General features: G+C 33.4%; 2 long non-coding RNA genes across 2 annotated transcripts; both read right to left on the reverse strand.

Annotated features, from left to right (window-relative positions):
* Positions 1–1,290: 1,290 nt before the first annotated feature.
* LOC119191917 lies at positions 1,291–3,802 on the reverse strand. The gene is made up of 3 exons (XR_005113556.1): positions 3,729–3,802; positions 3,522–3,644; positions 1,291–1,379 (listed from the first exon to the last, which is right to left on the reverse strand). It is a non-coding gene; the product is annotated as an uncharacterized LOC119191917 (long non-coding RNA).
* A 2,164-nt stretch (positions 3,803–5,966) lies between these two features.
* LOC119191916 lies at positions 5,967–7,593 on the reverse strand. Its single transcript, XR_005113555.1, has 2 exons — positions 7,461–7,593; positions 5,967–6,203 (listed from the first exon to the last, which is right to left on the reverse strand). It is a non-coding gene; the product is annotated as an uncharacterized LOC119191916 (long non-coding RNA).
* Positions 7,594–9,355: the final 1,762 nt, after the last annotated feature.

The following is a 9,355-nucleotide window of genomic DNA, read 5'->3' on the forward strand; positions in this document are numbered from 1 at the left end:
TTAGGTATTCCCTACTAGTGAGTTTGATAAAAATAAAACAATTTATAATCCCTCGGATCAATAATCATAACTTTAGTTTGTTGTACAAGGAGTAATGCGTAATAAATAACGAAGCGGCAATGGGAATTGTATAAATTAGGAGTTCAAATCTTGTCAGCCATCAATATTTGCTAGCCCACGATCTCTCCGCATATTTGGACACTCCAATTCTTTTTAAGGCGACGCGTTTCTGTAGTTTTATTTACACAAACATTTATCGTCTGATTTGTAAAGGAGAATCGATACGGCAAATTGCAAAGTTAGTTCAATGTAGATTCAGATAAAATATCTTAGCTCTTGAATTTTCTTGCTGTTGGTTGCTTACCTGCACTAACGGTACTTATTTGTGTTATTCGTTTCAATTTTATATGAAATCTCGTGTGCATCTATAACGGTCGTACACAATTGTCTGACTAGCTAATGTCATAACTGTTTTAGATTTTCCTGGAAGTGATATGTAATATGTATGCGTGGCAGGCAATTAAAACTAAGGAAATTCAATAGATGCTCAATTCATAGTTGTGAACATGGCAAGAGACCGCCGTCGTATAAGATAAAGAAATAAAAGATGAAATAAAATATTATGTATATTAAATTAATAAAAATTTGCAAGTCGCAGGGGCGCTATTCTGTGTAAACAGCTTTTACTAAATTTGCTTTATGTTATGATGCCTTCATAGCTACTTCAACCATAAAAAGTATAGATGAAATAAACCTAAAGGATAAAGTAACAACGTATGTTGCTAAAAGTCTTCACGCACTATTCGCATTCACCTTGACATACAGGGTTTGTGACTTTCTTCCTTCCGCTGTGCGCCAGATGTTGCGCGGATGTCATTTTTACACGAACCACCGCTTCTACACTTTCGATTTTTATCTGAGATAAAACTGTGTCGACCCTGGATAGGATGTCAAGTTTATTAATGCTTTATATTTAATTAGTAGCGGCCCCGACAGACGCTGTCCTGCCCTTAAAAGGAGATAAAAACAACCCGAGTACAGCGCCACTTCGGGATTCAATTGTCAGTCGAAATTATCCAGGGACCCACCTGTATACATATGTAATTTCTTATCAATTAGTCCAACGGCTTATGAGGATTCAGTGATTTACACGTACAGACGATTATACACAATATATTTTTATATTTGTCAAAAAACAAAAAATAGTTGTCTGTTAAATTCGCTTTAATATAAACAAAATTAAATAAATACATTATACATTTCCTTACCGTTTTATTATCACCATTTTTCAACTTGACATTATTTCTGCACATTAAGGCTATTTCTCATAATTCATTAAGTAGGTATGAAATTAATTTATTGAACCATGCCCTTTTGCACTGAAAGGACGAAATCAACCAGAAGCAATTGTTATACTTAATTGTGTATATGGTGTCACACTTAATATCTCGTACGTCTTACTCGTAACAATTAATAAGTAATTCTATTTATTAATCATTTGCCGAAGTACATGCTAATAAAATATAATATTTTTAACCGTGTCCGTATAGGTAGGTAGACAGGATTCGGGGATAACCGCATCAAAGGGCCACGTCCTGCCGTCGCGTCGTGATGCCTAATGTCTCCATCGTTTGCCTTTAGAGGTGGAAGTGAACTATTCGAGCAAGTCTTTAGTTATCTTATACCCTCTATATATAATACACAGTAAAACATTAAAGTTAACTTTTTGTGCCACAAAGTTACGCGTGTCTATGTCTAGGTACTACGTGATACGATGCATTCCAGAAACCTGACTATTTTTTTTAAAATCAAAATTGCAAATACAAAATCTGCGGAATGAATTAATAGATTTGTGAGAATGGAGGACTAATATTAATGGCATTTATTTCCTTTAAATGTTAATTGTTTCATCCGTAATTGGCACCTATACGTGATGCTACATGCCTAAACAAATAAATTGTATCTAAATGTTTTCCTTAATTCCTTCACTATAAATACCATATTTATATTTCACTAGAATAAACAGGGTACCTGCCCTGTTGATTCAATTAATTTATTACATTATTATTATATTTCTTGGAGTACCGTGATATGAACATAATGTCAGTCAATATGTATTATAATTTTTTAAAGATACACAAGTTTATAATAATAAAAACGTATTACAATTTTATATTAAGTGTTCATTTCTATTTTGTTTTCGGAACGGTGTAGTGCTTGCTTCCTTGTTTCATCATAATCAACTTATCAAAATTCAAACGAATCAAAATCAAATTCCCAGAGGCAAATTGTTCCCAGCCATGTAATCATTTTCCCTATAAGGAGGGCATACAAAATTGACAGATGTAGGAATACCCAGGACTCTAGTGATACCTTCTCGCACACTTCCTCTCAATATTTAAAACAAATTTATAGCATAAAATTTCTATAAGAAGATTTATTTCAATGTCGAACATTCGCGTAAACATAAGAAACCATTATTGAAATAAAATTCGAAATTCAGCATGTTTCATACATTGGTCTTTCATTAAATATTCACAATATTTACCGACGTGGGCGAAATAATTTAAAACTTAGAGAAGTACATACATAACACTAAACACGGGCGTTTGTTAGAATCAGTTATGGAATATTCTATCTAGATAAGGTCTGGAGCCTTCGCTTTAAAGCCGGCGTCGGCCAAAAATGGGTTGTCGTCGGTCCACAGCGCCTGCGCGGCCACTAAACCATTTAAGGTTTCCTACCAACCTTTTGTACGACTAACTGCTTCAACTTGGATATTGTGAGGTGATTTGAAGGTTAATGTTGTATAAACGGCTCATAAGCTGTTTTGGGAATTTTGCTTGTTACGTTTAGATTACTTCCGTATTTTAGTTACTTTATATTAGAAGGAACGAGATCGGTATCAAGGAAAAGGTTATCTTGGGCATAACACCTACATCATTATTTTTACGTTTACAAAAACCTAAATATCTAAGAATTATAATTTCTAAAATAAGTGTAGTTTACCAGCCCGTATCGGGTCATTGTACTGTGATAAACAACACCTTATTTTATAAACTTACTGTAGTTAGACAGTGAGCATCCGACATAACCGCTCAGTCCATTAAGACGGCAGTAATAAGGTACTTTTTCCGCGAAATCAAAAGAAAAACTAAGGCAGTTTATAGAGTTTAGGGTAGTTAGAATTAATTATTAATTATCATGATATTAATCATAAATCGATGCACTATAGATATATTTATGCAAAATCCTAGCCGCAGACTGCGGTTGCGCGGCCTACTTGTTGGCAGCGCCCATGGCTCTACAATGTAAGTATATGATAGAATTTCTAAGGATTATTTTGTGAAAAAACACGAATTAAATAAAGAAAATTATGATAAAATCTTTGTTATTCAAATGTAAATTATTAATACACAAATTTGATATTTCGAGTAGGTAATTTAAATAATCTTATAAAACGTTTTAATCATAAAAGCTCTTTGAATTGTAGAGATTGTTCAATACATGTGTTTACTTACTGTTACAAGATAAATTGAGTTGAATGTCTCAGATAAGCATTTATTTTGGCAATATGTCTTAGTAATAACCATTATATCTCACAATGTTGCAACTCGAATGAATATTTTTTGTCATACATATTGCTGAAAGAAAATAAATTGTCATTAGATAGCATTGCTATTGCATGAATACGACTTTTAGACAAATTAAACTGTATTAAGATTTACATAATGTATATACGTAATCCTTAAAAAAATAGTTGACAATTAAAAATAGTAGTTATGGTAAGTAGGTACGTTGGGTGAGCAATGAACTTGGTCGAGGCATGCGTCGAACCCAGCCGGCTGCCAACTGGATCGCCTCGACCTTGTGTCGTCAAGCGATCACGTGATGTACTATTGTTAACTACGCCAAACTCCGAAAACAAATTATGACTTTTTATGACTTACTACTTCAATTGATACTTTGTTACTTTGCCTCTTTCTAAGAACGTAGCATTTCCAAAAAGACAGTTGCATCTACCTATCTCTTTTGGTATTTCACGTATATTTTCTAAAGAATTAAAAGTACCTAAATAATGCATTAAATGTTCAGACATTTAGAGTCAAAAATTTGAGTATGCATACAGAAATCTACCATCACAACTTCATTTGGCTTGAGAAACAATTCAAATACCTAGTAACTAGTTGTTTCAACAGAAGACGTTAAAAAAAGAAAATGTTAGTATTGCGGGTAGGTAATACTTCAGTAATGATAACATGTTAACATTTTAAACATGAGCCCGTAACCTCAGGGATCACAGCCCAAATAGGTTTACTGTCACTAGACCATTGAAGCTGCCCTACCGTTTATAGTCTGAATGATTTTAATTCGAATTCGCCTTCTGTGGCTTTACTCTTATTCAGTTGTTGTCAACCGTTTTCCGGAATCCTTTATGATATTATATTTATTTTTCCTCCCCTTAAAGCCTTATGATAAAGCTTTAGTTCACTCGCGTTACACAAAATAAGGAAATCATGACCACAATATAATGACATATAAATAAAGGACGTGATTACAGTGAACCGTATTGAAATAATTAAATATTCTTGTAATGTTATTGATAGCCGTGACGCAGATTCCTGTAATTGGATCAAATAAATAACGAATTTTCCTTGACGGCCATAATGTCCTTTTAAGGTAATGGCTGAATTCTAAATACCAATATATACAAGAGGAAAATTATTAATAAAATCCCTGATTAGGGTGGATATGTGACTTGTGCGAATTTCTTGTATTAATGTATTCAGTTATGCTGGACTAAAATTTCCTTATATATTTTATGAAAAACTTTAAATTGATTGTGATTATTATAAAAGCTATTTTATTGTTGATGAGAGAGGGCCAGATATATTTTTTGTAAACCTCTGGACAGCGTCAAGTAGCGGACCCAATTGACATAAACTAAGTGATTATTCTGATGACCATGACACCTCTCCCGGTAATGTTTTTAGACTTCATACAGCCCTTACATAGGTACCATCAAAAATAAAACCCAGGAAAACAATCCAATCGTAAATTGTTTAATTAAGAGTAATTAGAAATAAAATATTATTTTTAAACAATAACTCGTTCTCCCTAGAATTGTTTCGTAAAATTATTATAAATATTTTACAATGCTTACTGGTAACCATTTTACAATGAATCTCAAGATCAGAGGATCGGTTCATAACCAAATATATTTTATAGTGCTGTAACAGGATAAATTAATAATAAGTATCTATGGGAAAGCCTTGTTTTATTAGGGCGTGCCGTGCCGTGTATTATCACGCCATGATGCGCATAATTTGGTAACATTGTCACGTGGTACGTATAAAATAAGTAGGTAGTAGGTGTTTTCTATACATATGATATAGTGCTATCTGAACATAGTATGCCGTCTCGAAAGGATAAAGCAGTTTGATTTAGTAAAATACTGCGTTACAAACAATGTTAGAAATATTATAATAAATATTATCTGGACCAAAAAACAACTGCCAAACGTCACTGCCATATTTAAAGTAAGACCGTTTGAGATGGCTAGGGCATGTGCACCGTATGATGTCTTTATCAGTGAGCAGTTTATCACAAATTCTCTTGAGTATCATATGAACATGAAATGTCCGGTGGGTAAATCTTATTTAAAGTGTGAAAACAATGCAACACGGGTTATGACAACTTTCTAGGCAGAATATTACAACTGAAAGACTATTGTCCAACAACGAAATGTGGTTCAGAGGGCTGAGATACTGGAACTTAAAAGGAAATATATAGCGGTCTGTGTGATGAACGCCCTATGTATTCCACATAATGGTCTTTCTATTTGTCTTTGTCAAATACTTGACTAACGAGTTCAAACTGTATCGAGATGCTACGATACATTAATTATTTTTCGTAGATTTTATTTTACTTTATATCCTGTATAGCAATATCATTCTTTAATATTGTTTTTTAATTTAAGACTATTACATGGACATAATTTGCCGCATTTACAATATATGCATATTCTCTCTATAAACTAACGTACCATACTAGCCGTCTCACCCCAGTATGGGGAACGGCCGCCATTAAACATCAATATAGGGGCATACTGCGCATCATCGCCACCCTTTGATTCAGCTCCATTTGCCACCCCCGCGCCGACGCCGTACGCTCGGGCCCAGCCGGTCTCGCCAGCACAACCCCTATTATAGCGACAGATAAATGTACACTAAGATTGGAATGATACAGTATTTCGAGATAAGTCACTTAGAACATTTTTTAAAATTGGGAAAGTATGATTATTAAATTGACTAAGAAAAAAGCAGATATTGACTAAATCAGCTGATATTTAGGTGACATTACGACATATTTGTAGCATGATGTAACGGAAAAACATATAACAATTTAATACGAATTCTCGAGAATGTACATAATCATACAGATAGGTGACGTCAAACCTGATAATCTGGAGATAAGGTGTGTCAACGGCAATTTTATCAGGTTTCATTGTAACTTACCTTTTACAATTAAATAGTGCGGTATTTTATTATTTTGTCGTTCAAAGGCGGATTGAGGTACTTTTTTTTGTATTATCAAATTCAATCAATATTCTTCTTTATTAGTACCTACGCTTGCTGTTAAGTATATAAAAAGTTAATACAAATTTCTTCGCAAAACTTTCCTAAAGGTCGATTTTGAGGCGAAATCGTGAGGTGGGTTATGTCTATGTGTATCATTATGTAGAGTAGGTATAACTGAGTGTTTGCTCCCCTCACCGAGCGGGCGCAAGTGCCCTCTCTCGCTCGGCTGGAAATAGAATAATCAATAATGAAAGCTTTCAAGGGATTTTTAGATTTAAAAACCCCATAAAATAATCATAGAATTCATAGACTCTATCACTTTAATATTATACAATTATAAACGTAAGTATGTGCAATACAAATTATAAAACATCAATAAATGGCCGTCTCTACTTTATTTTATCAAAGCTTATATACCCAATACAGTTTTATGAGTTTCAGTATTATAGAATTCGATTAGTATGTGATAAATAATTAATTAATAAAATATTTATTACATATCTTGACACTTCTCACGTATCAATATTAGGAAAAGTTAAAAACCAAAGTCAAACTTGAATAATAAATAGAAAGTAGGTACATCATATCTTCACTTCAACCATGAGAAGAATGTAAAAATTACATAATATTAATATTCGTCGAGATTTAGTACGTCCACCTGCAAGATGGACAATGGACATACGACTTGATAAGGTCCCAAGGAAGACCCTAGATTCAACCTGCTTTTGATAGGTACGTCTGGAAATCTTAGGGGAGGACTATGTTCAGCAGTGGACTTCATGCGGCTGATGATGATAATATTAATATTACTACGACAAAATGTTGCAGCAACTGGATGCATAAAGCAGCAAGGCAGGCAGACCGGGCTCTGTAGCTTACCTTGGGAGAGGGCTTCTTCCAGCAGTGGACTGCAACGGGCTTATGATGATGATGCTGATGATAATGTCGCCGTAATACAACAATAATACTGAACCGCTTATTAAAACACATAATATAATGGCTATCAAAAATGTATTTAATATTCTGACATATACTTAATATTTTTTAATTTTGGGCGATTTTAAACCTCTGATGGGTTGTGTTTACGCTGAATAAGAACTATCTTATTTATGATTGTGTCGTTATTCAGTTATATAAAACAAAAAATCTATTATTATAGTTTATATTAGTCATTAAAGGAAAATATATTTTATGTGAGTGTTATCGACGTATCGGGTTTAAAATGATTAAACCCTTTTCTGCGGTAATTTATATTTCCTGTAAATCATCACACATTAAAACTCGTGTGTATACATTCTGCGAAATCCATGTATTGTCCGAGCTATCAGATATTGACAAACAAAAATAAACCTTATTACATAGTAATTTAAGCCGCCCTTGAAGAACTACTTGCTGCCGCTTATTATTTTAGAGACAATTAATGGATCAGGAAATTTATAATCATATTAATGTTTATTTAACTAGTAAGTACCACTAAGTCGGTGGCCTAATGTGATGCGTGCGCGGTACGACACTGCTCTTAGGTCCCGGAATCGAATCCCAGGTCGGGAAAACTGATGTTAGGATTTTTTGTTCAGCATCATTCCCGAGTCTGGAATTTGTACCCGATATAGCGATAAGCTCGCCCGTAATCACATAATGGCACGAAACACACAAGGAGAAAAGTGGGTGCCCTGGTTGCATCTCTGCCTACCTCTTCGGGGATAATGGGATGATGTGTGTAATGTGTATTTAGTTGCAAGGCCCGTGAAAACGGTGAGGTTTTTATTCCTATTCCCCTACTGAACAATTAAAAGGGAAGATTTTAAATAGAAAAAACAAACCTAAGTGATCTGGAAATAAAACTCATCTTGACATAAGTTAAACTGTCCTCTTGTGGCATAAGGGTAAATAAGAATTGTAAAATTAGTGTACTGTTTATGCCTCAGCATAACTATTCTGAATAAGAGCGCGTCCATGTGTGAATAATGCGTTGTATTTAATCTAATATATTATACTTATCATAATAAGTATTTTGATAAGCTTTTATGTAAAAGGTACTTTATAATTAATATTGTAACAAAGGGACTCTATTTAAAGGTATTCTATTTTACTCACCCCAGAATAGAAATTAAATTATATTTGATAACAATCAATAATTTTGAAATAAGACATGGATATAAATATATTCTCACTTAGCAACTTAAAACCTTCATTCTGCAACTAGCATTTTGCAAATGAGATTTTGTTCATGGAGACCGTCGATATGTAGGTACCAATGTGAGTAAATGCCAATAAACTATATTATTTTAATAGGTACCTATTATAATCGTTTTTAAAATTAAATTTTAAAACAAATTATGTCCGCAGCAAGAGAAATCTAAGCATGAAGTTATTAAAGCCGGTGTAACGGCCGTTTAAGAATACATTATACTTAATAAGTATTTAATCTAAGTCGGAAGAAATTAAGCCTCTCCCTTTCTCCTCGAATAAATTTTTAGTTTCCACTGAAACAAGATCTGTTTCTTTTGCATTAATTTTTAGTTATTTAACTTAGTTTTATGCATACTTTGCTTTCGCTATGCAGACATTAGATAAAAATGGAGTATGCCTCTTATCGCTCATACATTTATCTTGTGTTTTACAGTTTTAATGATAAAACTTATATGATCACTCGTTAACAGTTTTTGATAGAATAAAAGACTCTGAAAAAAATATAAGGAATCGATTTCAGCCAAACCTAAGAAAATATTTAAGTAATAATATTGTGACTCCTTTTGTTGCTTCCGCAAGTG

The sequence above is a fragment of the Manduca sexta genome, unplaced genomic scaffold (assembly GCF_014839805.1).
Source record: "Manduca sexta isolate Smith_Timp_Sample1 unplaced genomic scaffold, JHU_Msex_v1.0 HiC_scaffold_211, whole genome shotgun sequence".
Taxonomy (NCBI): domain Eukaryota; kingdom Metazoa; phylum Arthropoda; class Insecta; order Lepidoptera; family Sphingidae; genus Manduca; species Manduca sexta.